Consider the following 23,626-nt stretch of genomic DNA (forward strand, 5'->3'; position numbering starts at 1 on the left):
AGTAATCTCACACTGGCACTTATTTGTGTTTCAATCAGATGGAAGGTAACTTCATTGATTATAATTGTAGAAGATTTCGGCCAAGTTTAGTTCTATCCAGTTTTATTTCAACTATCTCCTCCTCAGGAACAGCAGGATTTAGTCATTTGAGTCTGTTCTATCATTCAGTGGGATCATGGCTGATCTGTAAGCAAACTTTTTTGCCCCATATCCTTTTAAGATCTTTGATTAAAATTAATCTATCAATCACAGCTTTAAAATAACAATTGTTGTAGTTTCAATGGCTTCTGCAAAAGAGATTCCAAACTCTTCTGCAGCAGAACCCATTTGCAATCCTGCCTTCTGAGGAGCTTGCAAATAAATTGTGTTTTATCCCTTGGGTATGTTTGCCTTCTTGAAATGCAATCCAGTCTGCTGCTTTAACATTTAACTAGCAGGCCACACAGAAGGCGATCCGCCCAGGTTCAACACCTGGCCCCATTTACCTTGTGCCTGCTGGAAAGGCTGTACCATCATTTACAAAGCTGATTCATCTCTGCATGTCTATTGTAAAGTCAACAACATCGGAAAAGTGAATTTTATAGCTTGCCGACCTTCATGAAGCAATGCCTCATTGGATGTTGATTCTGGACTCTGGAAAGTTCCAATATTTATTGTTAAAAACTTCTTTTCTCTGTCCCTTTCTTTACTGTATGAGTGCAAAGGACAAATCACAAACCCACCTCCTTGCATTTTGAACGTCTGCATTAAACTAACCCTTTGAGTTCATCCTACTTCAGTTTGTTTGTGAGTTATCAGTAAAAATTGGATCACAGAAACCACAGAGGGATGGGAAATACTCCAGTTATTAATGAGAGAGAATTCAATGCACCTTTCAGATGTATTGGTAAGAGGAAAATGTTGTGCTGACGTGTACACACACTGCTTTTCAATGTTCTGCTTTTCCTATGTGTCTTGCTACACTACCAAAATGCTAAAAGTGTGGACATTAGTTGGTTTACGATGCTTGCAACAATCTGGAACTATGGTCAATAGAGTATTTTTCATAGAGATGTTTGATTGGGAAAGACAGCCAATTGGGAAAACATTAACTTCAACCCAATAAAAGAGCATCAGGTAAGAAGAGGATCCTGCTGTTCCTGAGGAGGGAGATAGTTGAAATAAAACTGGATAGAACTAAACTTGGCTGGAATCTTCTACAATTATAATCAATGAAGTTACCTTCCATCTGATTGAAACACAAATAAGTGCCAATGGTGACTTCATAAAGAAAAATATATGGGTGAAGATCATCACATGAAGGAAAGTGATGGAAGATCAAAACTGAGCTGATGAAATTGTGTGAAGGCAAGTCCAAATGAAAAATCAGATCAGCCTGGGAAAGGGGGAAGTGCAATGGCAGACTTGCAATGCCGACACTGCCCGGTTATTTCAACTGAACTATCTTATCAAATATATATCTCATTGCATTTTGTGAAGCTAGTGATACAGCATTACTCTCCAAGATCAGGTACCCAATTCAAATTGGCCCTGGCTAACCATTTGACAATATAACATGTTAGACATTAATTGCCCTGTCAACTCAAGACCAAAGTAGTGCTTTGAACAAATTCTACAACTAGAGATATTACAAATGGTAAATCAGTTAAAAATAAGAATAAAGTGATCTCAGCCAAATAAAAAGGAACAACTATTCACAGCTTAAAAGTAAAATTAGCTTTTATTACAGGCAATTGTTTGTTGTATGGATCTCAGTCTGACCTTGTCAATATCCTGTCACTTAGAATTCAATTTGTTTTGACTTCATTGGGAATGATTACATGACTAAAGAGATCTTCACAGCATTATCATTGTCCTGCAGCATTGAGAATATCAGGAACAGGGTGAGCCATTAAGCTCTTTGCACCTGCTCCACCATTCATCTTCATCATGGTTGATCTATTCCTGAAATCCATTTCCCCACCCTTGACTGGCAATAATCTAATCAAAACTGTCAGTTTACCACCTAGTAACCATGGGCTGGATTCTCCGACCTCAACCGCAGCTGGGATTCTTCAGTCACGTTGCAATGAATGGAAATTTGGCTGACACCAAATTCTCCATTCTCACTGGCAGCGGCGGTGGGGCATCGATGGCCAGAGGATTCTGGCTCATATTTCTGAATTGTTCAGTACCAATTTTGTAGTGCATTAGATGGAACATTGTAATCAGCAATTTTATGGTGGATTTTTCATTTTAATGTGTGTAACAATTTGAGAATTACATTAGCTTTGAAAAATAAAAGATTTGAATGGTTGTATTTCTGCAGTTGTGTGTCTGTTTTCACAGTTATAAAGAAAATGCAGGAATAGTTAAAGGAAACTAATTTCAGTACAAATTGTTATGGATTCTCTTTTATTGTAACCAGACTGTCCATTGTAAAGTGAAGTTTAATAAGGCATAACTATATATTTTAGGTTAGTTCCTTTGTGAAATCTTTGTTACACCAGTACATGTCATTTACCTAAATTTAAAATCTAACGATGTGAAAGATTGCATAGCAATTTATTTAGCAAAACCCAAATCAATAGTGTGTCCAATTTTATCTCCTAAGCAATTTGATTTATTATTGTATTGCAATTATAATACAAAAGTGACATAGCAACTTAATTATATTTCAAATGAGGACTCGTTAAGCTAAACCAATATCTGTTGATTCCTAGTTTAATCAAATGATTTAAGAAAAAAAATGCAGTTTAAAGATTATGCATTCAATTTTTATATTCTATTTGTACAACTCATCTTTGTTAAGAATTATTATTTGAAGTCAATTCTGGTTCAAAGTGAGTTTAAACGAGTACTTTGTGACTTAACATATTTGTGAATCCCATCTCGCCTCTTGTCGTTTTGGATTTGATCGAGTTTAAACGAGTACTTTGTGACTTAACATATTTGTGAATCCCATCTCGCCTCTTGTCGTTTTGGATTTGATCCAAATGCGCTTGCCAATACTTAGGATGACCATGCCTTTTCCATGCTGTTCATTGTTCTCCGTCCCTGACCACAGCCTTTCATGATTTTGCTTTTGTGACACAAGGAGCAGGAAAGGTTTGGCACCAGAATTTAAGCTTGCAGCAAAATAAGTTGAATGCAAGCGAAATGTAAACTCTACATCCACTGCATTCCTGCTGGTTGCTCACACCTGTGTCCGGGTTACTAACCTTCCATTCCTGGCGAATCAAAGATGATCCACGAAGACCTACCCAAGCTGAGATCAGTTGAGTCAGCACGAGAGTGCAAAAAAAAAAAATATTTTCCTCCTAGTTCTTTATTACGAATGTGTCCAGCTGACAGTGAGAGTTTAATAGAACAGTCTGCAGTGCTGGTTTCACATTTACCAACCAGAGGCAGAAAAAAATAAGGACATTCTTGTTTACTTCTGCAATTTAAGGTCATTATATATATTTTTAAAATATAATTAGACTAGATTTTTTTACTAGTAAAGAAGCTTTGGTATTTGAACCTTCATGAAATCCCCGATGAGACAGCGTTGTTTTTTCCACTCAAAAATTTCAAGTTTGTCAATTCAGAATTGATCATCTGCCATAAACCTTGAGAATTGATCTTTTTCAAAAGGATCTTTGTGATGGCTGTCTATAACAGAAACCCATTTGTTGCCCCTCTCTCTTTCACTTCCATGTATATTTTATTGTGCGGTGTTCTTTTGACAGCGGCAATGCCAATGTCCTGGAAACTTGCTTTCTTAGAGAGCCATTTGTTGATGCATTAAAGGCCTCGTTTCATGTCCTGCACAATAAATGTGCTGTCTAGTTTAAAAGCAAAATTAAGCCTCCCTTTCATGCCCCACAAGTTCTCCGTTTGTTTGCTGCATAGTTATTACAGACGAGTGGGAGAAAATGAACTGGAATCAATACAATTTAACCAGCAGAGAAATCCCCTTATAATAATTCACCTCCTACTGAAAATTAGAACAAAGAGTACGGCACAGGAATAGGCTCTTCAGCCCTCCAAGCCCATGCCAATCATGATGCCCTAACTAAACTAAAAAAAACCTTCTGTCCTCTCGCGGACCATATCCCTCTAATCCCCCCCTATTCATGTACCCATCCAAATGCCTGTTAAATGTTGCTAATTTACCTGTTTCCACCACCACCTCTGGCAGCATGCTCCAGGCACCCACCACTCTGTGAAAAATTTCCACCTCACATCTCCTTTAAACTTTCCCCCTCTCATCTTGAACCTGTGTCCCCTTGTAATTGACACTCCCACCCTGGGAAAAAGCCTTCGACCATCCACCCTCTCTACACCCCTCATAATTTTGTAGACCTCTATCAGGTCTTCCCTCAGCCTTCGTCTTTCCACAAACCCATCGATTGCTATCTTTATTTTACAACAAGTTAGGTTGGGTCTGAAATTACTGCTAATTGTCTGGAAGGAATTTCTTGAGCTGGAATTTCAAACCCGGATTGGATGTATTTCTGCAGGTTTCTCCTCTCGCCTCCCCTGCACCCCAAAAGCTTCCTGCTCTTGGTCTCCTGACTCATTCAACCTCATTCACCCCTAACTGGAAAACAAACAAGTTTAATCAAGGCAAAGGTGAAGTCATTCATCTGGGACCTTTAAAAAGGAGGTAACAGGGTAATTTCTAAATGGCGAAAGGCTGGAAGCAGTGAAGGTCCAAATGGACTTGGGGCCAGGTATAAAAGTCATTAAATTGTTATGAGTAGATACAGAAAATTATCAAAATGGCAACTGATGTGTTGTCCTTTATACCAAGAGGACTAGAATAAAGTGGGTGAGAAGCCATACATCAACCATCTGTTTAGATCACACCTGCAGTACTGAGAGAAGGTCTGGGTACCAAACACTAGGAAGGATGTATTGGCTTTCGAAGGAGTGTAGCTTAAGTTTATTAGAATGATACCTGGGGCGCCAAGAGTTAAGATCTGAGAAGAGATTTTTAAAAAAGGAATCTATTCAATGAAATTTCAAAGGTGTTAAAAGTTGATTTGATTTGAAGTTTTTTAGAAATGAAAGGGAATAAACAGTATATTGAGAGAAACTAGTTATAAATTAGAGCCAGATCTTTCAAGTCTGAAATTAGAAAGCACCACAGTGTGTAATCGAGACGGAGGGGCTCTCTCCCATCAGCTGCTGAATTGGCAAAAGCCACGTATTTGGCCCACAAATATTAATTACCTCACAGCACTTGGCCAATGGTGGGCCTTCCCTGGGATTAAGGACACCAAGGGGGCGATTTTACCATTTTGATTCTAAGTGCTGAATCTGGGCGCAATTCAGATCCGATTTGTAAACCTGTTCTTCAGCGCCGCCATACGCACTCAGCCTGAAAAAAAATTGTGAGTCTGATTTGCGTTGTGGACGGGGCTTATCGCGCCCGAAACACTGTTGCTCCAATCAGAGCTTTGAACTGCGCAGTGGAAAAAAAATTTGAAAAGCACTCCCCCTGTCACATCGCTCCCGGGCTGCAAAAAATGGATAAAGCGGCACGGGAGCGATGGCCCCACAGGCATCGCCCTACCTCCACAACATAACTGTCCCCCTTATCCACCCACCCACTCCCCCCCGCCCCGCTACCCAAAATGATCGTGACCTCCTGCCCCCCTTCCCCCCCACTGATTGCCCGCAGAGTGGCAGCGGACTCCCTCTGCCCATGCCCCCCTGCCCCTCCTCCACCAGAGATCCATCTGGCCTCCCCCCCCCCACCCCACCAAAGAATGATCTGGCCCTCACCCTGCACCCCCCATCTCTCCACCAGAGAACGAACTGGCCCTCCCCCCTCCCCCAACCAGACAATGATCTGGCCTCTCTCCTCCTTCCTCCCTTCCCCACCAGAGAATGATCTGACCCACCTCCCCGCCCCCAACCACCGATCTGAGTCAGAGAGCCATTGGAAGCTCTGGACTTATCTCTTCAGAAGCTGGAGCGCCCGAAACAGACCTTTGCCGGGCAGGTGTGTTTCACGCCAAATTGGGATGCGCGGACGTGATGGTAAAGGGGGAAATGCTGGTAAGATTGGGCGTCTATCTCATTAAGTCAATTTAAATGCATGCAACTGCATTTAAATTGACGTTGTGCCCGCTCCGGGCACGGTTCGGATCGTGGCCATTTTCAGGCCTTGGTAAAGTGGGCATCTGCACACACGTGGGCGCGGATCATGCTAATCGCCTCACGCCCGACTTTATCAAGTTTTCCCGCCTGAAAACGGGCGCGACGCAATGGTAAAATCAGGCCACAGGAGTGGAAATCACATCCCCCAAGACTGACTGGCCAATCAGAATTTGGCATCTGCCAGTTGCAGGCAGCATTACTCAGGGAAGTGGTGGCATTTGCGAGCATTGCACCCACCCAGGCTCAGGCTGCAGATGAGTGAAGCAAGGATGGGTCAGAAGCAAAGCAAGGGATTGGCTCTCAATACCGCCCCCCCCCCCCCCCCCCCCCCACACACCCACCCCTGGCTCCTTCTCCTCAACATCATGTCCCTCATCAGGCACTAAACCTCCTGAAAAAGAGGGAATGCCTAGGAAGCCCGCATGCAATTCCAACAGGATTTACTTTTCAAGCTTCTCACATGGCAATTGTCCCATTCATCACTGGTTCAACACCAACAGTGGAAGTACGAGGGCCCTAAGTGCATGTTGATTGCCCATTGAAAGGCGTCAACTGGTGGCGGGCAGGAAGGTTGTCCATCAGCCTTCCTGCCAAGGCTTAATCGAGGCAGAGGTGGGAATGTGGTGGGAACACACCCACCCATCAGGTTAAATGCACCCCTAACCCCCACCTCCAATACATCATGGAGGAGGGCACTAAATTCCACCATGTGTCTTGATGCAGAGGGTGGTAGCGATTTAGAACACTCTTCCACAAACAACACTGCTTACTACATTATTTGGTAATATAGATGTTGGTAGATAATTTGACCATTGATGTTTGGAAGATCTTTCCAAATATGGGGTTGATTTTACACCGAGTGTAAAAATGAACCACAGGCATGGGTGTGGATGGTTAGCAGCTTTGTCTGCCCTGTATGAGCCTGTCTTAAATTCCCACGCATCTTTGCAACACAGCCCATTTTGTGTTGATCCCTTGTGCTCAGTTATAAGGTACTGGTAAGTAAAATATCCACTTGAGTGGTGAAAAAGACAAATATACTGAGAACAAGCAAAACTGGGGAGTTTACAAGCAGTGAACACAATTTCAAAATAAGGGAGAAGTCACTTAGGTCAGAGATTGGAGAGTTTTTTTTTACTCAAAGTTGCGAATTTTTGGAATTCACTGCCCCAATCATTGAGCATATTTAAAGCAGAGATTGACAAATTCCTAACTACCAGTAATGCAAAGGGATATGCAGATAGTGTGGGGAAAAGCATTGAAGTGGATAAGCCATGACTATAATGAATAGATGAGCAGGCTTGATGGGCTGAATGGCCTACACCTGCTCCTATGTTCCTATGTAAAAACAATTGGGGCTGATGAAATTGGGTAATCGTATACACCAGATCTACTTATATGCCATGATCTATAGTAACTTAAAACTGAGATTATTATATTGAAGTAAAGTGTTAAGGAATATGGGGCAAGGGTAGCTATGTGGATTTAGGTAACAGATCAGCCTTGATCCTATTGAATGAAAGAACATGTTCAAGAGGCTAAAAGGCCTACTTCTGTTTCTATGTCCTATGCTGTCCATCATCTCTTAACACTCAGCTAATCATTACAGACTGGGTCAATGAAAGCTGGGGCCAACTACCCTTCCTTTTATAACCAATAGATTTTGGGGATTGTGCCAAGCCCAGCCTAAACCACCCTCATTGAGGCTTATTAAAGAAAACAATCTTTAGTATGGAACCACAAGCTGGTCTGCAGTATGTGTTTGTGACACTGCATTGCTAATTGTGAATTTCCATTGGGAATTTGCCGAATCTTCCACCAGAACTTCAGTTAAAATGCTTCATGGCTTTTCTCACAATTTCTGTGCTTCTTCCTCTGGAGATTACAGTGGACCATTAGGAGGACTTCGTGGGAAAATTCAACTCCATAAATTCCAATTGCTCTTACCTGTCAGCAGTGGTAATTGGCTTTACGTGAGGTTTGAAAACAGTTTTCAGCAGTCATCACTTTTCTAAGGAAAATAAACTTTAAAGGCACATAACTTCCTTTAAAGTGGCAATCAGTGGCAGATTTCCACTCCATAGTGACATGGGACAGTGACATTTTCTTAAAGTTATTTTGATAGGCTGCTATTATGCAGAACTACCTCCTCGCATGGCTTAATCTGATTACTGCCCACTTGGGTGTTGGCCTTCTGCTGTTTTTCAGAAAAATAGGGCAATCCAAGAGGTCATGGAACTCCAATTCAACTTGGTCAATAGTGCAAAATGAACAATCACAGACCCGGCTCCTACTCTGTTGGACTTTTTTCTTCCCAAAAGAAAATTGGGTGAATATGAAATGTTCTGCGGACTTGCCATTCTCTATTTTACCTGACTGCCAAACTCCTCAAGCTCTCTCCTCAATGTCATTCTAACCTCTGTAAACTTGAAGTCATCCAAAACTATGCTGCCCATGTCTTAATTTGCAGTAAGTTTTGTTCTTTTGTCATCCACAAGTTCCCTGACTTACACTGGCTCCTGGTCAAGCAACATATTGACTTTAACATTTTCATTCATGTTTTCAAATCCCTTCACATCCTTGCCCCTACCCATCTCTGTAATCTCCTCCACCCTCACAACTCTACAAGATATCTGTGCTCTTTTAATCCTGCTCTCTTTCACAGCCCCAATTGCAATTGCTTACCGATGTTGGCACTGCCTTCAGTTGCCTGTGTTCCAAACTCTGAAATTCATTCCCTTCACCTTGTTTTCCTCTTTTAAGACACTCCCTAAATCCTATCTCTTTGACCAAGTTATTGGTCATCTGACCGAATACCTCCTGATATGTCTAAGTGTTGTATATAGTTTTCTAATGCCCCCGGGGATCACCTTGGGACATTTCAGTTCATTTAAAGCCCTATGGAAATATAAATTGCTGTTTAATATTAAAACCTATATAAAAGAACATTTATTTTCCAACAGTATTAATGATGATACTTCTATACGGGAAAGATTTTTTGACCAACCTGTGTGGGCAACAATAATTCTGAAAGTGAACTTACATAGGTGGGGTTTTGATGCAATTTCACTGATCTTAAATATTATGTGGGCTTCTCTGACCCCTCCCCTGGTGGAATCTTCCAGTCTCGCCAAAAGCGATTTCCTCCCTCGCCGCCCCCCCACCCCCACCCCCACCCGTCCAGCAGCAGGTTCCCCTACAGCTGGATGGACGAGCTGTGCAAAACACCACAGACATTGGGGGGACTGGAAGATCCCACTGATGGCAAAGGGTGGACCGCCTCTGCTGTGGGGGAGGGGGGCAGGGGGAGGGGTCGGTGATGGTGGTTCCCAGTCATTAAGTCTGTTTCTGTCTTTTACAGATGTTGACAGACATGCAGAGTGCTTCCAGCATTTTCTGTTTTTATGTTAACATGAGTGGGTGCAAAGTCAGGCTGACACAAATTATACAAGTATGCACTTTTCAAATTCCTGGGTAACAAAAATGAGTGTTATCCCACTCTGTGTCGCAGCACCATTCCTGCTCTGACTTCCTGCTGTTTTGGGGACTGAATCACAACAGCAGACAATAATTCTTGTGATACTTTTGTAAAGTTGGGGATGCCAATTTCAGAAAGTTATCCAGAGTTGTCCTACCTACTGTTGATACATAGCAATTAGTTTTTAATGGTGACCATAACCTAACCATCATCAGTCCAAGATAGAAAGAGCGGGAGAGAGATCAACCTAGCAACAGACAGTATGTTCAACATTCAACCTTGGGGAAACTTAAATTTTCTCAATAAACTGGTTGAAGCAATGATGCACATCAATTTGGACATGAGGCTCGAAGCTTCAGTAAAAGAAGGCTTTTATTAACTAACAATGAAGCTATCAGAACTTTAGTACACTATCCCAGACTGAAGGGGTCCCGGCCAGAGCAGGGACTCTTATACCTCTCCTAGGAGGCGGAGCTCGACTGGGATGTGCCACAACAGTAACAAACACAGGTGTAACAACCCCACCCTAACCCAACAGCAACAGTAGTACAATCCAACAGTAACATATATACATCCTTGTAGTACTGGCCAGCCCTGGCTCAGTACTATCCAGTGGGAACCAACGATGGTTCACCACAAGCAATAACAAGTATAAATTGTGTGATCTGCTGACACCGTTGATAGTTCTTGATCTACGTAGGCTGTAGAGAAATGTAAACTTGGGTATTATGAATAAGTGTGAGCTTTACTCAGTATTAAGAAGGGAATATCTTTTAAGGCAATGCCAGTTTCAGTTTGATAAGGGTATGCAAGAATAGCCATTCTTCCTTTGTTCTGGCATCATAAGAAGGAATAATGCCTGCAGTCAAGTGTTAACAACATGCTGCTTGTACATTGCTTTTTATACTTGAGTTCAAAATTTAAAGTGATTGAATCACTTACTGACTTTGTTCTTAGTCCAGTAAACAGCAAGAAAGGCTTTTTAATAGCGCCCACATGGTCTTTCATCTCTCAAACCGACAACAAGTAGTAGGAGTAGTGTTGAGGAGGATGGAGAGTGCTAGTGGCAACTTAATGAAGTTGAGGGGATGAATTGGAGGACGGGGGTGTGAATGAGAGGTGCAGATGAAAAGTGACAATACAGAGAATTGTGAAAGCTTTCAGCAAAAACTAGGCGGTGGGGCTTTGGGGGGGGAGAGTGCAACAGTAAGAGGAATGCCATTGAGCCTCCTGTTTCCAAAATGACAATGGGGCAAATATTTCCCCTGCCCTTATTCCCACACCAGTTCCTCAAACAACTCCCCCCCTCCCCCCCGCCCCCACCAAAAACAAACTACAATGAGCTCCACAAATGAGCTGTTTCATTAAGTGTTTTGCTACTTGAAAACCTTTGGAGCATTTTTGTAAATATGATGTCTTGAATGTGAAATCCTGTTAGTGTTCTGAATGTGATAATCTTCCAAGCCTTTTACAGTTTAGGAACAAAGACAACCTTGCAATAACTCCCTTAGTAATTCCTTAGACAGGACAGTAGTTAGTCATTTCCCATGCTGATTTCACTCTGCTCTGATCAAATCCATTTGTCACAGAAACTTTATTTCAAAAATAACATTCATTGACACAAACAAAGCATAGTGTGCATTACAATTGGCAATAGGGCCAATTATGTCATGCACGCAACAGACTGATCTTGTGCTGCTCTGTTTGTTTGACACCAGTTTACACTTGGGACTCCACAACTGTTGTAATATACATTTACACACATCAATTTGATATCAAGCCATAATTTGTTAGATGAATCTAACATCGTTAGCACCTACCATTAGTTAGATTTGCCCTTGCATCTTTAATCTGGATGATATTTTATGCAATTGGAAGTGTAAGGTAATTAGCTCACAGGGAGGAAAATGGGGCATTCAGGACCTGAGTGAACAGACCAAGCAATTGTTGCCAAATTAGGTTGATGGATTGTGAATAACACAAGGACTGAGGAGGAAGTATAAACTGGAATCGGTAAATGTAATGGAAAAAAGGTATTGTGTTGTTATAATGATATAGAGGCACAAATCATTCCTAACAAAGTTGTGGGTTCATTTATTTAGATTAGGGACATGGGAACAGTTATGTATAGGTAGAAAGCTTAAAGATCTCTGCAGCAGAACTGTGTGTGTGTGCTTTGCTCAAAAGCAGAAATGAAACTAAGACTAAATTGAATGACACATTCCGCTTCCAGTTATGTCATTTTGCTATACCTTAAAGGCATGTTATAACATCCCTCTTTCATTTAAAAGTTATTTTCTTCCTTCCAAAGAAATATAATGGTAACTATGTTAATGTTTAACAACCATTACATAAGTATATAGAACTGATTAATTTATGTGTTTCTAAGGCTCAAGGGTAATCTGCTGGTACATCAAGATCTTGCAATAGCAGCCTGATCTGGAGGTTTCTTTAACTGCTCACAATAATTGCTCTGTAGGATTGTCATTCTTGGATGTTTTTCCTGGTTGCATTTGTGATCTTGATACAATAGATGCCCTCGATGCAATTGGACTGTACAGTGGTTTAGGATCTGGAACCTGAAATAGACAAATCTAATTTGTCCTCTGTTACATTTCACCACTGCACATTTTTGTGTAATGGCTTCATAAGATCTGGGTTCCAAATGAACCCTTGTCACCTCAGCTGGTTGCCATGCACCTTCTGTGGGATCCTGGGCGTGAACTTGTTGTCCTAACTGCAAACTTGACAAATCTTCACCCTCATTTTCATTGTGCACATTAGTTATCTTCTCTTACAGAATTAAAAGTTGCTCTGCAGTTTCTGAGAGGGTAGAACAGGTATGAGTAGTTAAATTGATATGCATTGGTTTGCTAAACAGCCCTGCCGCAATTGGAATAATTGCATATAAAGGTATCGCTTTCAGGTGTAACATAGCAATGTGTAGATCTTATTTGTTCTGTTTACATTTGAGAATAAGAGATTTCATCATGTGAATCATTCATTCAGTTAGGCCATTAGATCTAGAGTAATGAGGAGAAGAGGTAATGTGATTGATATTCCACTTTTCACACCTCAAATGGTTTATCAATAATTGTAGCCTGTTACCCATATCTCTAGGTGCACCAACTAAGCTGAAAATAACTGAAGTATGAATGATAGTTATGCTTGATGTATTGTGCAATTGTCAAATAATGGGATATTTGATAAACCAATTGACGAAGACGATGAAGTCAGTGCCATGGACATGAAAGAAGTTGGATGCAATTTTGGACCAAGGATGGGTACTCAGGGCTTGACTACATGTACATGTTAAAAGTTCTTTGCACCGTAGTGAAAAGTTCATTTAGAATCAATGGTGCTTTGTGCTGACTTGGCATATGCTCTTGACATGCCTAGCATTTCTTAACAATGACTTCATTTTTTCTTTTCATATCAAACCAATAGACTGACTCTCTTGTGAGTCTTCTCACCCGATCCATGTCCATGTGTGAGTGATGAAATTGTTGAAGAATACCAGGTCATAAAGATGATGACCTGCTTGCCTTTAAAATGACTCCCTTGGAGATGCCTAGCTCACCCCAGTAAGGCCAAAATGGTCTCATGTTCGTGGACATGCTGAATTGAATCTGGCCATCCTTCAATGATGGTTTTCCACAGTTATAGTTCATGAGTGTCGAATCTCTCACTGACCAGTAGCCATGTTTGCCATCAAGCTTCAAGAAGAATTTTGCATATGCCAATCTTGGATTTAACTCTTCTAATGTGGTGTTTTGTAAGGATAACATTACAAAGCTGTGCTTTTGTACTCTTCATTTTGTCTCAGTTGACCTTCAATTTTTCTTTTATGTAGATGTAGCATTTACATTGTGGATCAATTGATGGACTTGCACTCTCCTGTAAGTGTAATGTTGCAACTTCCTTGAAACTGCCAAATTTGCTGAAACATTCTGGATATTTCAATATTAGGCCATGGACTGAGGTGATAGTAGTTTCTGAGGTTGACCTGCTATATGAGGTCTGATTGATTCTACATATTTTCAGTAGTGTGAGGTCATGGCATGGCTGGAGACCTGCAAGGGCTGCACCTTTTAGTCTCCATGATTTAGAATGTCCGTCACAGCCAAGAGGATTAATTGAACTTGTACAAAGAACAAAGAACAATACAGCACAGGAACAGGCCCTTCGGCCCTCCCTGGTCCAAACTAGACCATTCTTTTGTATCCCTCCATTCCCACTCCGTTCATGTGGCTATCTAGATAAGTCTTAAATGTTCCCAGTGTGTCCGCCTCCACCACCTTGCCCAGCAGCGCATTCCAGGCCCCCACCACCCTCTGTGTAAAATACGTCCTTCTGATATCCGTGTTAAACCTCCCCCCCCCTCACCTTGAACCTATGACCCCTCGTGAACATCACCACCGACCTGGGAAAAAGCTTCCCACCGTTCACCCTATCTATGCCTTTCATAATTTTATACACCTCTATTAGGTCACTCCTCATCCTCCGTCTTTCCAGTGAGAACAACCCCAGATTACCCAATCTCTCCTCATAACTAAGCCCTTCCATACCAGGCAACATTGTGGTAAACCTCCTCTGCACTCTCTCTAAAGCCTCCACGTCCTTCTGGTGGTGTGGCGACCAGAACTGGGCGTATTCAGGACTATGAAACCTGCACATGGAATTAGTGAACCTTTGCACCACCGGTGATGATGTTCACACAATGGAGCCTTTGGAAGGCCCCACACCAGACCAGACAGGTAAGGATAGCAGATTTCCTTCCCTAAAGGACATTAGTGAACTAGGTGAGTTTTTACAACAATTGTTAATGGTTTCATGATCATCATTAGACCTTTAATTCCAATTTTTTATTGAATTCAAATTTCACCATCTGCCATGGTGGTATTCAAACCCAGGCCCCCAGAACATTATCTTGGGTCTTTGAATTACTAGTCCAGTGACAATACCGCTATGCCACTGCCTCTCTTTGGGCCGAAAACTCAGTAAAGTAAAAATATGCAAATAGGTAACCTCTGGCCAAGAATCATACCACAATGTTCTTAAACAAAACTAAAAAATAAGCTGTTGTTGGTGCAATGGTGTAACTGTTTTCTATTTGGTTCTTGGTTCAAAATAATAAAAATCTAAAAATAAAAATCAATAAATTTGAAAACCAAAATATTGCAAAGTCTGAAATAAAAACAGAATATGGACAGATGATGCTGGAAAGACTTGGCAGGTGTGGCAGGATCTGTGAAGAGAGAAACGGAGAGAGGCAAGGGTACGTTTGGAGGTGAGGGTGCCAGGAAAATTAACAAAAGAGGTTGCGCCGGTTCCCCAACATGTTTCTGTCTCGATCTCTATAATGGCACATGAAAGATGCCATTTGGCCCTTTGTAATTGCGCTGGCCGAAAAAGAGAAAAAGAGAAACTAGCTACTCATTTTAATCTCACTTTTCGACACACGCAGGTTACTTTATTTGCAAATCCCGGTGCCTTTTAAATGAGTTGAGCATTTCAGCCTCAACCTCCGGCAGTGAATTCCAGATGCCCAGCACCTTCTGGGTAAAAGGTTTTTCCTCATGTGCTCTCTAATCCTACCAATCACCTTAAATCTATGGCGCTTGATCATTTACTTCTTCCTGTCTACCCTATCTGGCCACTGTACACCAAGACATCAAGTCATCTCCTCAGACTCCTCGAAGGAAAACAACTGTAGACTATCCAATCTTTCCTCATAGTTTCAATTTTCAAACCTTGACCACATTCTTGTAAATCTCCTCTGTACCATCAGAGCAATTTTGTCCTTCCTGTAATGTGGGGACCAGAACCATACACAAAATTTCAGCCTAACCAGCATGATATACAGTTCCACCATCCCATCCCTGCTTTTGCATTTAATACCTCATCCAATAAAGGAAAGCATTCCACCTGCTTTTTTTTTATCACCTTTTCCTGCTATGTTGAAGAACCTGTGGACATGTACTCCAAGATCTCTCACTTCCCCTGTGCCTCTCAGTATCTTCCTGCTTACTGAGTATTCTCTTGTCTTGTTTGTTTTCTCCAAATGCATTACCTTACACTTCTCCAGATAGAATTCCATTTTTCCACCCATTCAACCAATCCATTTGATATCATTGTGGAGACAACAGCTATCCTCTTCACTCTCACTTACATGGCCAATTTTTGTATCAGCTGCAAATTTTGAAATCATACTTTTAAATCATACTTTTAAGTCAAAGTCTCATTTCTTGGAGGTGGCTTCAGTATTGTGATGGCAGCCCACAGTCAATTTGCAGCAATTGTCTGATGTGCATTTGATTTTATCAGTGTCACCTGGGAACCTGCTGTGTCTGCAGCTTGTCGGGTAACAGGTCGCACATACAGAGCAGAAGGTCAGAACGCCAAGTCAAATAAATGAAATTGTGGGGCATGGTGGCACGGTGGCAGCTGCCCCACTGTGCCAGGGACTGGGTTCAATTCCAGCCTCGGGTCACTGTCTGCGTGGAGTTTGCAAGTTCTCCCTGTGTCTGCGTGGGTTTCCTCTGGGTTCTCTGGTTTCCTCCCACAGTCCAAAGATGTACAGGTTAGGTTGATTGGCCATGCTAAATTGTGCCTTGGTTTCAGGGGGATTAGCAGGGTAAATATGTGGGATTATGGGGAAAGGGGCTGGGTGGGATTATCAGTGCAGGCTTGATGGGCGAAATGTCCTCCTTCTGCACTGAAGGGAATCTATGAAGATTAAAATGACCCAAGCATGAGGTCCTCTGCAGGATGAAGCTTGCAATTTTCTTCCAATCTACCAGAGACTGTAATAAAGAATAGTGCTGGTGAAGTGGCGACCAGTGCCTTCAGTGATTCCATTCCTCTTGCGTCTTGTACACACACATAGCAATCTCACTACGTATGCAGTGGAGGCTGTCAGCTGGCCTTGTGGTCTCACCTGCCCTCCATCCCTAATTGGATGATGCCCTTGGACTCTTAATTGGGTCTCTCTGTAAAATTACCCCAGAAGATATGTTGCTGCGACAAGTGAGATTGAAACCCAAAAATTGTCCCAACTATTGAAAATTTTCAATGTGCAGCAGATTCAGCATGGAGTTTCAAGTTGATGACCTTTTGAAAATTAATGTCTATGATGGATAATGTAATTTTTAGAAAGTTGGGACATAACAGGGGGTATTTTCCCAGCCTGCCTGCCATGGGAATCGTAGCAGCGGTGGATGGACCATGCAAAGGTCCATTGACTTCGAGCAGGATTTTCCGGTTTCGGGGCGAACGTGGCCGGAAAATCCCAATCCATATATTTTAATGTGCTTGGAGATGGATACATGGGACAGACAAAAAACTGGTGTACTGTCATCTACCTGGATATGAAGTGTTCATATCTTAAAGGAATGTCGATCTATTCAGGTTTCACTGCATATGGTGTTATCAGTCCTGGTCAAAATGAATGGCGGAGCAGGGCCAAATGGCTTACTCCTGCTTCTAGTTTCTATGTTTCTGTGAGTCCAATGAAGTTCACCAATTGTAGCATTCTCAATTTTGCCACTGGGTAGGTAATGTCAATTAAACTGGTTTTCATGTGATTGGCAGCCTAAAGCATTTTCATTTAAAATTTATACTGGTTTGTAGAACCCAGAAAGTTTAGTTGTGATTATCATTTTGTCATTACCTGCAGCAATATGGATTTTATTCCCTCTGATATTCCCTGATATATTTTATATTAAAAAGGTATACAGTCAGTAATTGAAATATTTCAGATATGGCTCTCTTTCTAAGAGCACTGCTTGGGAAAACATTATTAGACATTATCATGCTAACTCTATAAACTTTATAACTCTAGTTCAGTTTTATAGTATAGTTTGATAGTAATCCAGACTCCTGAATTAATAATCAAGTGATCCGAGTTCAAATTCAACCATGGAAACTGGGGAGTCAAATTCAAATAACTACTTAAAACTAGCATAAAATGTTAGCATCAACCATGTCACCATGAAATAACTGGATTGTTGTCTTAACCCATCTGGTTCACAAATATCCTTTAGGGAAAGACATATGTCATTGTTACCCATCTGCCCTACATGTGACTCCTGATCAACACCAACGTGCTTGACGCTAAACTGTCTTTTGAAATGGCAAAGTAAGGCCCTCGGTGATATCAAACACCTGCTAACATGTCTAGAATAAAACAGGATGGACCACCCAGCATTGACCTAAGCACCTGACTTTGTAAGATTTTGGGTTTTTAGGTATAAAACCGTGCGAATTTTAAAAAAAACTCTAAGTCAGAATTCTTAATTTCTAACACTAAGGTCCTCAACTGTGCTTAACCTACAAGGTACTGAACAACTAGTATTTATGAATCAAGTAGAATTTATTGATCAAGATTTTACATATGACGAACAAGAAGCAGGGAAGACGAGAGAGACATTTCTCATCTCTCAGGATCCCAGGAATCTTGGTGCTGTCAGTAGAGCTGATATCCCTCTCCTTTGTCTTTGAAGTGATGTTGAACTCATAGAGTCATAGAGGTTTACAGCATGGAAACAGGCCATTCGGCCCAACTTGTCCATGCCGCCCTTTTTTAAAAAACCCCTAAGCTAATCCCAATTGCCCGCATTTGGCCCATATCCCTCGATACCCATCATACCCATGTAACTATCTAAATGCTTTTTAAAAGGCAAAATTTTAACTGCCTCTACTACTACTACTGGCAGCTTGTTCCAGACACTCACCGCCCTCTGTGTGAAAAAATTACCTCTCTGGACACTTTTCTATCTCTCCCCTCTCACCTTAAACCTATGCCCTCTAGTTTTAGACTCCCCTACCTTTGGGAAAAGATATTGACTATCTATATGATCTCATTATTTTGCAGACCTCTATAAAGTCACCCCTCAGCCTCCTACGCTCCAGAGAAAAAAGTCCCAGTCTATCCAGCCTCTCCTCATAACTCAATCCGTCAAGTCCCGGTAGCATCCTAATAAATCTTTTCTGCACTCTTTCTAGTTTAATAATATCCTTTCTATAATAGAGTGACCAGAATTGCACACAGTATTCCAATTGTGGCCTTACCAATGTCTTGTACAACTTCAACAAGACGTTCCAACTCCTGTATTCAATGTTCTGACCGATGAAACCAAGCATGCCGAATGCCTTCTTCACCACTCTGTCCACTTGTGACTCCACTTTCAAGGGGCTAATGAACATGTACCCCTAGATCTCTTTGTTCTGTAACTCTCCCCAACGCCGTACCATTAACTGAGTAAGTCCTGCCCTGGTTCAATCTACCAAAATGCATCACCTCGCATTTGTCTAAATTAAACTCTATCTGCCATTCGTCAGCCCACTGGCCCAATTGATCAAGATCCCGTTGCAATCAGTGATAACCTTCTTCACTGTCCACTATGCCACCAATCTTAGTGTCATCTGCAAACTTACTAATCACGCCTCCTATATTCTCATCCAAATCATTAATATAAATGACAAATAACCGTGGACCCAGCACTGATCCCTGAGGCACACTGCTGCTCACAGGCCCCCAGTTTGAAAAACAATCTTCTACAACCACCCTCTTGCTTCTGTCAAGAAGCCAATTTTGTATCCATTTAGATACCTCGCCCTGGATCCCATGAGATTTAAACTTATGCAACAACATACCATGCGGTACCTTGTCAAAGGCCTTGCTAAAGTTCATGTAGGCAACATCAACTGCACTGCCCTCATCTACCTTCTGTGTCTAGAACTGTGTCTAGAAGAGTCATACTTCAGAAGCTATGGTATATTGTGCCAACAAAGACATTAATTCGCCAAATTTCATCCCTCAGTCCCATTATTCAGCACTTCCTTTTTTGAGGTAGCCAATTAGAGGGGTGAATTTGGACCATAAGGTGCAAATCATCTTGTGTCACTATACCTTTGCTTTAAGGTTGTAAACTGAGACAGTCTATTTCCTATGTCCTTGGAAGTTTACATTCCACCACAAACAAATCAAACATTTTGATACAAAACAGTCATAAAGCAAGTCACATTCTGTTATCGACATTAAATCAATTAAAATCAACAATTGTGGTTGCTTTCTACCATAATATTGGAAAATAGATGTTTCCCCTCTGTGGTGTTGGTGTGCCTTTAGGAGATTTTTAAAAAATCATATTCTCTGCAGTTCTAAGCAGGTGGTTTCAGTTGTTTTTACATTATGGCACCGGTTGCCGACTAGAAGTCCTTTTATTGCTACTTAAGTGAGGTTTGTTTATTTTTACTCTGGGATATTTTATGACCCTGCATTGTTAGGAGGAGGACTGTTGGGATAGGTCATGTGTTCTGGATAGTTTTCTTTTCCTTCCTAGGAAATTCAAGGTTTCATTTTCTGTTGCTGTTGCAGGTTGAGATTTAGTTTTTGAAGGGACATCAAGCTGGAAAGAAGTCTCTCTCTCTCCCTCTCTGGTTTTGGAAATTCTGCTGGTTAGCTGAAAGCCAGGCTTCTTGCCCTCCTGGAGTACAGAATCTGCTGTTGGTAGCTTGACCAGACTCTCTCTCCCTGGTGTTCTGGGAAGCTGTTCTGACTTCAAACTGTTCTGGGTGTATCCAAAGGGCTGCTAGCAGTTACAAGGCTGAGGAGTCAGGATTTTCAATTCTCCAACTAAAGGATTCAATTCCAGTATCATGTGAGTCTTTGCTGTATTAAACTTGTGGAAAGGGTTATTTCTGGGATTGGTTTTGATTGGAATATCTCAGATATATTTGTTAAGGATTATACATTATCATGATTGTTTTGTTTTTGTTTGTAATTAATAAAAGTTATTGCTATTTTTTTTCCATACAGGTTAACTATATTCTTAAATAAACTTTGTTTGATAAAAGCTCTCTAGTGGGTCATTTGAATCATACCTGAAGTGAAACATATCGGCTGGAATTTTACCACCTCACCTGCCCCAGAATCAGGATGGGCAAGGCTCGCAGAACGCCATTCTACGCTGGCCTCAGGCAGGATTTTACGAGCCTCGGGTGGGCGAGGCGGTACAATTCTGGCAATCATGTTCAAGGTGCCAAATTCAAGGTGCAAAACTTATGATTCATGCGGGCTCCATAAAACACTTTGGAGTTTCTGACCTGAATCATAACACCTGGCACAAATCAATTAAAGCAATGCATGGTTTGTTTAAACTTAATGAGCACGATTTTCTGGGGAAAAAAACTAAGTGCCCAATAGGTGGGAACACAGGAGTTTTTCCCACCTGTTTTTTGAGCGAGCTTAGTTAAATGAATTTCTGGCACTCTCTGCAGCACAAAGGCCGTCAGACGATTTACGCCAGTGGTGATGGGGGTGCCTAGTCCCAACTGAGAAGCCGGTATCAGACTGCTGAGGGGGCCAGTATGCATGCACCGATCTTGACATGAGCCTCACCACACCCCGCCCATCCCGTCGCTGGTCCTGACACTCTTACTGGATCGCCGGCCTCAACCCACCCACTACCCCGACCCAAACCACCCGATGGCCAGTCTCCTGATGGTTGAACCTGGCCTCCAAGCTCCAGTCTGACCAACCAATGCAGAGTTCCTCCCCATTCCCTCCCCTCCTATCTCTTTCTCACCGCTGGTCTGGCCCCATTCCTTCACGGCCTTTGTGCTGCACAGAGTGCCAGAAATTAATTGAACTAAGCTCTCTCTAAAAACAGGTGGGAAAAACTCCTGTTTTTCCACCCATTCAGCACTGAGCATGATTTTCCGAGGAAAAAACCCATTATGTTTAAACAAACCATGCATTGCTTTAACCCCTCACCCCACACCCTTGGCACTGCCCGGTGTCTGGTGGGCACTGCCAGTGTGCCATGGTGCCAGACTGGCATTGCCAGGTGGACAGTGCCAGGCTGGCATTGCCCAAGGGGTATTCCCTGGCACCTGACCTCCCAGGCGCCCTCATTGGCCTTTGGTCCCACCAGGAATGTCAGCATGCTTGGTGTCCATTGGTGGGGACCATACGTCAAGCCCGCTGGTGTGGACCTCCACCCGCGGGGAAGAAACCTGGTGCTTGGAGGCCAGGTTCAGCCATCAGGAGACTGGCCATCGGGTGGTGTGGGTCGGGGTAGTGGGTGGGTTGGGGCCGGCGATCCAGTAAGGGTGTCAGGACCAGCGACGGGATGGGCGGGGTGCGGTGAGGCTCATGTCAAGATCGGCGCATGCAGTACTGGCTCCCTCAGCAGTCTGATACCGGCTTCTCAGTTGGGACTAGGCACCCCCATCACCACTGGCGTAAATCATCTGACGGCCTTTGTGCTGCACAGAGTGCCAGAAATCCATTTAACTAAGCTCACTCAAAAAACAGGTGGGAAAAACTCCTGTGTTCCCACCTATTGGGCACTTAGTTTTTTTTCCCAGAAAATCGTGCTCATTAAGTTTAAACAAACCATGCATTGCTTTAATTGATTTGTGTCAGGTGTTATGGACGATAGCGGCCCGGGCTTGCTAAATAGATGCAAATCAGTATTTGCATATTGTACTCAGCCTCACGCTTTTCTCTGGTGTGAGGCTAAGTATGTGGAAAAGAATGGCCCAGGAAGATCGCGACTGGCCAAATGCCGTTCACGATTCTCGTTTTTGGCCACCCGCTGGCATTTCCTGGCCCACTATGTACTCAAACAGGAAAATCACACCCAATGTGTCATCCTAAATTCAGACTATTTTAGCATTCCTTCAAACTGATTTAAAAACAAAACCTAACTGTATTGGGCCCATTGAGACACATGCAACTGTTTCAGCTCAAGGAACTTAGTCATAATACAATAAAATAATGTTGTTTCTTCACAAAGAATTGCTTTCCTGTTACCTAATTACCTTGACTGTTAACTGTCTACTGAAAGTCAAGCTGAACCATTTAATTTCAACTGTGGTTACAGAATAAAATCCATAGATATTACAGATTATAAAAATTTGTAGAACAATCAGAACTTACAACGAACAAAGGCACACCCTTTCCAGTTGATCCTGCAAATTCCTCCTTGCTACCATAACTTGTGCCACAATTGGGAGAGCAACAGCCTTAGATAGTCATGTTCACAGAATCACACCTTTCAGCAGTTGCTTCATCAATGATCTTCCATTCATCACAAGGTCATGAAGTCAGGAGTGAGGATGTTCAGTAAAAACTGCACAACATTCAGTTCCACTTTATGAGGAAGTCTCACAAGGATAGGGACTATAGGGACTTCCTCCTCAAGTCCCTATCATTGTGGATGCCAGCCATCAACCAATTCATAAGTTTATAAGATATAGGAGCAGAATTTGGCCATTTGGCCCATCATGTCCACTGCACTATTCAATCATGGCTGATATGCTCCTCATCCCCATTTTCCTGCCTTCTCCCCATAGCCCTTCAACCCATGATCAATTACTAGGATTTGTGACCCCTTTTCGAGCCTATGGCTGCATTGAAGCAACCAAAGTAAACATTTCCAATCACACTCGCTGGGAGCAGGATTCGAACCTGCGCGGGGAAACCCCATTGGATTTCAAGTCCAACGCCTTAACCACTCAGCCATCGCAGCTTGCCACAGGCTCGAAAAGGGGTCGCAAATCCATTACCAATTCAAAATCTATCTAACACCTCCCAGCATCTACCGCACTTTGGGGTAGCGAATTCCACAGATTCACAACCCTTTGTGAGAAGTTGTTACTCCTCGACTATATTTTAAATTTGCTATCCCTTACCCAAAGACTATAACCTCTCTTCCTAAATACCCCACCAGCAGAAGCATCCGCTCCATGTTCAGTTCAATTCTCTCCATACATTATCAAGAACTGAGCACATAGGATACAGAAAAGGCTACTGCTCTCACGACATTCTGGTTATAGTGCTGAAGATTTGTGTTCCAGACAAGTTTCGCCCCCAAACCAAAAAGTTCTAATACAGCTACAACACTAGCATCTACCAGAAAAAATGAAAAATTGCCCAGGGATATCCTGTACGCAAGAAGGAGGCAAATCTAATCCAATCAATTCTCACAGATTCATTCTCAATCA

At 42.2% G+C, this 23,626-nt stretch overlaps 1 non-coding gene across 1 annotated transcript; it reads right to left on the reverse strand.

Moving 5' to 3' along the window:
* Positions 1-23,069: 23,069 nt before the first annotated feature.
* Positions 23,070-23,151, reverse strand: trnas-uga (transfer RNA serine (anticodon UGA)). The gene has a single exon. It is a non-coding gene; the product is annotated as a tRNA-Ser (tRNA).
* Between the last annotated feature and the right edge of the window lie 475 nt (positions 23,152-23,626).

The sequence above is a fragment of the Mustelus asterias genome, chromosome 3 (genome assembly GCF_964213995.1).
Source record: "Mustelus asterias chromosome 3, sMusAst1.hap1.1, whole genome shotgun sequence".
NCBI classification, from domain to species: domain Eukaryota; kingdom Metazoa; phylum Chordata; class Chondrichthyes; order Carcharhiniformes; family Triakidae; genus Mustelus; species Mustelus asterias.